Source organism: Lactuca virosa, chromosome 1 (genome assembly GCF_052849685.1).
Source record: "Lactuca virosa cultivar CGN04683 chromosome 1, Lactuca_virosa_CGN04683_v6, whole genome shotgun sequence".
NCBI lineage: Eukaryota > Viridiplantae > Streptophyta > Magnoliopsida > Asterales > Asteraceae > Lactuca > Lactuca virosa.
Window position 1 is genome coordinate 197176741 of NC_136426.1, and position 6866 is coordinate 197183606.

The following is a 6866-nucleotide window of genomic DNA, read 5'->3' on the forward strand; positions in this document are numbered from 1 at the left end:
AACACACGCGGTATTTCATAGTAGGGGTTGCATGATAATAGAAAAAATAAAAATATTAAAAAAATTCGAAAAATTTTCCACTACGGTCGGAAAAGCGAGGGGTTGCCGGTGCCACCGGTGATCCCCCTAAATCCGCCTCTGTATTCCAAGATGACATGTTAAAGCCTTTTAAGTTCATTCATGTGTGAGAAGTTGTCAAAAGAAGCATTAGATGGAATGAGCTTGCAACACATGAATACATTGCTAATCCGCCAAAAAGAAGTCGAACATCTTCATATTCGAGCTCACAACAAATGTCATCGGATGGTCACATGGACATTGATCTTAATGATGATAACGACGACATCGAAGAAATATGCCCGCCTCCTCGTCTCATGGGAAGGGACAAAGCAAAAGCTTGAGCAAAAGGAAAAGGAAAAGTGACATCGTCAAATTCGTCAGTCGGAACGGAGCGGTCAACTAGATCGGAGGAAATGATGACACAAATGGTTTAATTGAATACAACTTTGGAGAAGCATATGACTGAAACCGTCCGACTCACATAATATTCGTTGTTAAGGCAAGATGTGAGGTACCTCGACCCCAAAGATCAGGAGGCGGCTAAAGCAAAGAAGACGTCGATTCACAAAAAATATAATCTAAAACGCAAATGATATTTCGATGTTATGTTTTTTTTTCTATTTTTTTTACTACTTGTTTTTTTAGGTTTTTAATGTAATTTTTTTAGGATCTCTAATTTTTAATTTTAGTAAGGTTTTTATTTAAAGAGTTTTTAATTTTTTATTGAAATTAAAAAAAAAATTCATAGGTAAAACTATCACGACACTCTAATTTATAGATAAAAATTATAAAAAATATAAAAGCTGATAAGACGCCTATGTAGCACAATTTTACCATTGACAAAAACATCACCATACCATTTAGCCTAGGGGCGCCTATGTTGCACACTTTTACCATTGACAAAAACACCACCACACCCTTTAGCCTAGGGGCTGATTATATTAAAAGAAAACTTTATATTTTTTTATATTATTTACTTAAATTTAAAAAAGTTATTTAAAAGAAAACTTTATACTATTTTTACGTTTTTCGATTTAGCTTTTTTAGTATGTCTAACAGTAATCTTTCGAATTACCGAAAAAAAAATTATAAAAACCCTACCTTTTTTCTTCTTAAAAAAACCTTATATTTGACAAAAAAAAATTAAATATATAGTTTGTACCAAAGTTTTCGTTTTTGGCTCATGATACTCTTGTTTTTGTTATTGCTATTTAGTATTTATGATATTTCTTATGATTTTAACATTAAAATCCTAAAGTGATAACTGAATATTTTTTAAAACTAGGAGAATTGTTGTTTTGTTCGGTTATCTATTTGTAAGAAATTTAGAGATAATAGTATGTGTCGAACAAAAGTTTAAACTTATCTCATATTGTTTTCAAAATCAAAATAAAAAAATAAAATAAAATAAACTTTCAATCATTTTGTTAAATTTAGAATCTAATTTCAACTTTCATGTTTTCACCGTTAAATACATTTTCAATCCCAAAAGTAATTTGATCCGTTTTATAACAATTTCCATCATTCATAGTCATTTTAGTAATAGCATACGCTACAAATTTGATAAGCGTTGCATTATTATTAAATTTCAAATAAATTGTAACAACCAACAATTTGAACACAAAGTACATCCAGTTTTCTTTTACAGAGAACACAATTGTAGGTGTACATTTATATTAACTTGTAGTATATAAGAAGTTACGAAAAGATCATTTACAAAAAAATATAACCAATGGTCGAGCCAGGTATTACAATTGATTTACAACAAAACACAAAACTATATAGTGACCATGAGGTCTTCTATCTCTCAACTATGAACTTATCCCTATCGGGGTTACTAGATCTTGAAAGGCATCACAACAAAAAAGGTAAGGTATACAAGCTTAGTGAGTAACCTTATAATCATACGCAATAATATCAACAATAATTTATCATGAAGAATAAATGGATAACCAAATAAGCATTATTACAATAATCCTTTCAACATAATTCAACAACTTTTAATAGTGTTTCTTTTCATTTAGACTTATTGTAAACACTCGTTAATGGTTCTCGTCTTTTAGACTCACCGTGAAAATTCACTAATGGTTCTTGTCATTAGACTCACCATAAATATTCATTATGGTTCTTGTCATTTAGACTAACCATGAACACTGACTAATGGTTCCTTTCATTAAGACTCACCATAAACATTCTTCCCATCCCATTGATATCTACTTCACATGAATTAGTCATAACAACATAACTATATATCAATGTCAAAAAAGGGAATATATGGTTACTCACCTTGTGATGTTATATGTAGTTGATTTCCTGGGTCTTGGAGTTTCCTATCACCTTTTCCCAAAGCTATTAAAAGCCCCATAATAGTCGAGTATTAGAACTCAATAACACCATAAATTCCTTAACACATATTTGTCTTCATAATATCCCTCAGTCATCTTCATTCCCCATTAAACATTTTCATGACATGAATTTGAACTAGCTAGTTTATTCCTTTAAACATTCATTTACATTAAATAATATGTAAACATGTTTGTTTTCATGTTTTTAACCACTTGCTCCAAGCTAGCGTTTGACCCATCATCTTAAATTTCACCATAATAAATATTTCAAGTGATTACTTGGAAGTTTAAAACCAGTAACAAGTGTTATACACCATAATTTTCCTTATATAACAACACATGGAAACTAGGGTTCTTAGTCCCCTTCTAATTTCAGTTATCAATAGAGAACTAACAAGAGAGAAAACAAACATACCTTGTTTCAAGTGAAGATGAAAAGTTTATTATAATTCCCTTGATTTCTCCTTCAATTCAACTCAAATGAGTGGTCTAGACCTTCTAGAAGTATTTTTCCTTTGCTACCTTATATGAAAGATGTAGAGGACTCGAATACGGTCGTGTATTCCAAAACATGATCTCGTTTGGGCCAATTATGCCAAGAATAGCAATGTACTTCATTAAAACTCATTTGTACCCTATTTTAGGATCCCAACACCAGAGCATAGTTGTGTTTTCTAAATCATGGTCATGTTTTGATTAAAAATGCATATTTAGGAAGTAATATCTGTTGGGATATGGTGCCTATAGTCACAACAGTTAGTAATATTACTATTAATAGTATGGCCCTTTTAGGTTACACACAAGGACAAAAATTAGCAACTGATGACATGGGAAAATTATAGGGACATGATTTGTTAATTCATTAATAATTTAATTAATTCAATGAAATATGGAGTTTTATAATGTTCCAGCTAAAGGATATGGAAAGTCGGATAATTACCAAATATATAGATAATTATCTTGTTACCTTATATTTATCTTTTAAGGGTTTAAATTTTCCTTATAAATAGAGGGGTACTAGGTCGAAACTAAGAGAGATTTTTACAAACTTTAGCCTAAAATTTGGTAGCCTCCTCTCATTCTCGAAACCCTAAATTCCGGATAATTGTGGATCACGGCACGATTCCGTTGTTGTTCGGTTTTCTGCATTGTGTTCAAGTTGTTCACTGATCGGGGTGTTTGTTGGAAGTTGTTGATCTGCTCCTTGGGTGTAACTACGAAAGAGGAGCTCTTCATTTTAATCGTCTAAAGAGGTATATATTATTTTCCTTCTCACTATCTAAGTCTTATCCTTGTGATCCTATCTTCCCTTCTTGTAGCACGGTTTCTGCTACCTGAACCTGCAAAACATAAACATCTATGCAACATCACACATAAGGTGTCTGGTGAGTTATTTTCTTATCCTTTTTTAACTTTCTATTTCTCATACTCTATCATCTAAAGGTGTAACATCCGGATTTTCAGGTATCATAATTTAAGCATTTATTTTGAGTTAAGAGGAGGGACTCGACGAGTTGACGCCTAAACTCGTCGAGTAGGATCGCGACTGATGACTCGGATTAATGAATGGACTCGACGAGTCCGCGCTGTGGACAGAAACCCTAAATCTTTGGGCATGTGTCCTATTTAAAGGTCCTTATGGCCTTCATTGGCGGCCACACACACACCCTTGAGAGACCCTAACGAACCAGAGAGCATAGGGAGTGAGGGAAGGAGCTAATTACATCACCATTAGTGCATTCTTGCAAGAAGGAAGGAGGGGATTCAAGCTAGGCTGATTGAGGAGCTCAGATCTGCTACCACTTCTTCAAAGGTTGCTGTTTGAGGTATGAACCCATGCCTATTTTCGTGTATATCGTAGATTCCATAAATCTAGGGTTTCTTTACCCCTTTTTGTTGAGATTATGGAGCATGGGGAGTCCCATTGTGGCATATGACATTAGACCTGGACCTTGAGAGGTCCAGAAAGTCCCAATCATCCAGCTTTATGCAGTCCCATGAGAGTTTTGATCCTAGGTTATCATCTTAAGAGTTATTTCATCAAATAGAGCCATATGTGTGATGCATGAACGTAAAGGTTGAACCTTTACGTGACTTTTGGGTGCTAGAAGGTCAGATCTACAAGTTAGAGAAACATATCTGACCTCAGAAGGTAAAATGAGTGTTGCCATGGAAGAAACTCGCCGAGTCCATAAGAGGACTCGACGAGTCGGATCGGGTTGCCCCGCGATTCGTGATCTGAGGTAACCCGTCGAGTGAAAGGTTAACTCGGCGAGTCGAGTGAGGCCTTAAAAGGATTCAGAGGACACACATGGACTCGCCGAGTCACCCTAGTGCACTCGACGAGTCTGGTCAAAGTGGGACCGTTGACTGGAGTTGACTTCTGTTGACCTTAGGGTTTTGGTCAACTGATTCAAGAGAGGCCATGAAAAGGGTAGAATAGCCTTCTACCCATTCTTTAAGAGATGAGAACATAAAGAGAGTATTCATTAGAGATATTATCATTCTGATAGGCGGAGGCTAGATCAGGGATATCGAGCACGAGAATTTACTAGACATCATACGAGGTGAGTCTTCTCACTATACATTACCTAGAGTGGTATCTATGTGCAGACCGGAGGGTCTTATGTGTTATGTGCTTGCTTGAGATTATGTGCATTGTGATTTATGTATGTTATGTGATGTTAGACCGGACCGGAGGGTCCAACGATTTAGACCGGACCAGAGGCTCCAACGAGCTAGACCGGACCGGAGGGTCCAACGAGCTATGGGACTGGAGGGTCCCGCTGAGACACATTGACCAGAGGGTCTTACCGAGTTATAGCCTCGAGTGGCTTATGTGTTGTATGTGGTATTTTGGGGAACTCACTAAGCATTTATGCTTACCGTGTTGTGTGATATGTGTTTCCGGTACTAACGAGGATCGCGGGAAGGCGCCGGCATGATCTGTACACACTAATAAAGTATTATGCACCTTGTATTGAGATTCTGGGATATGTTTTACTGAGATAACATTTGATACATTTGAGTTTTGAGATTACTTTATGAGATATGTTATGTTTTAAAAATGAAAAATTGTTTTGAAAATTCACGTCGTTACAAAAGGCCTGTTTGATTTACCTCTTTCTGGGTCCAATAAGAGGTTATCTCTTACTCGGTCTAGTTAGCGCGTTTGATATCGAACACTTAAGCCTCTTACTCAGTTCATTTAGCTCTTACCGAGTCCTCCCAAAAAAACTGATGACTGGAACATGTACATGTTAATTCCCTTTTCTAACCGTAAAACTAAACACCTTCATCAATCGATCAAATGAGAACACCATCGCCATTCATCAGCCAACCCTTCCCCCACTCAGCCACACCGTCATCCTCCACTCATCGAAAGTTTCTGCTTCTCTAGCACCTTCGTCTGCCACTCCTCCACCAACACTGATTCCTGCAACTCCGACTGTGAACATTCTTTCCTCTGTTTGTTTGTTTTTTGTTGAAATCAAATGCAAATACGGCTTTGTATGTGCCAAAGTTAGATATCATTTATTATTTAATATCTGAAATCATAAGTTTTTCTCACCATCTCCTTCCGATTTATGATTCCATTCCAATTTTTTGTTTAATTGGAAAGTGTCACACCACAAAACCGGAACGGCGGAAACGTTCGGGAGCGGAGGACGTCATGCTTAGTATCACAAGACATGCATCATAGTAATCAAAGTAATAAACAACCATTTCATTAGAAAGAAAGTGTTTACAAAGTATGTGGTTCACATGACATAGACTACAACGTAAATAACAAAATAATACATGAAGCTATGCTGCTCCATCTTCTGAATCCCAGAGCGCGTACCTGTCTACTGGTCTACTGAGAATAGAAGTTATTTTGAAAGAGTAGATCAACATTTAAGCTGGTGAGTTCATAAGATTTTAGTGATGTAAGGAAGTTATAAGAAAGTTGTAGTAAGTTGTAAGTTCTTTTAGAAAAGTTCGCATGTTCCTCCAGAAAATCCTATATTTCCTGCTTTAATGAAAAATAAGTAAAAATGACTCTACAATCCTTTTTATGGGTACTAAATGGATACAAGTTATATAAAACCTAGAGTAAACAAACAATCGGTTGTGTGTATCTGCCCTAAGCCCACAACCAAACAAGGAACAGGAAATGAGGTGGAAGGCACACATCCCATTGGTTGTTAGATCTTCGTTGTATATAACCCTGGTGTATTCACTTGGTACTCACAGAGTTAACTGTAATAGTTCCTTTATATTTGATGAAAAGATCCTTTAAGAAAACCCTTATTTCTTTTAGTAAAATGGTAACCACAATAGTTCCTTCTATAATCACTTAGTTTATACAGGCTATATATAATCTAATATCGAACGGATAGTTAATTGTGTGAATCTGCCCTAAGCCCATAACCAAACAAGGGACAGGAAATGAGGCGGAAAGCACACATCCAACTACAT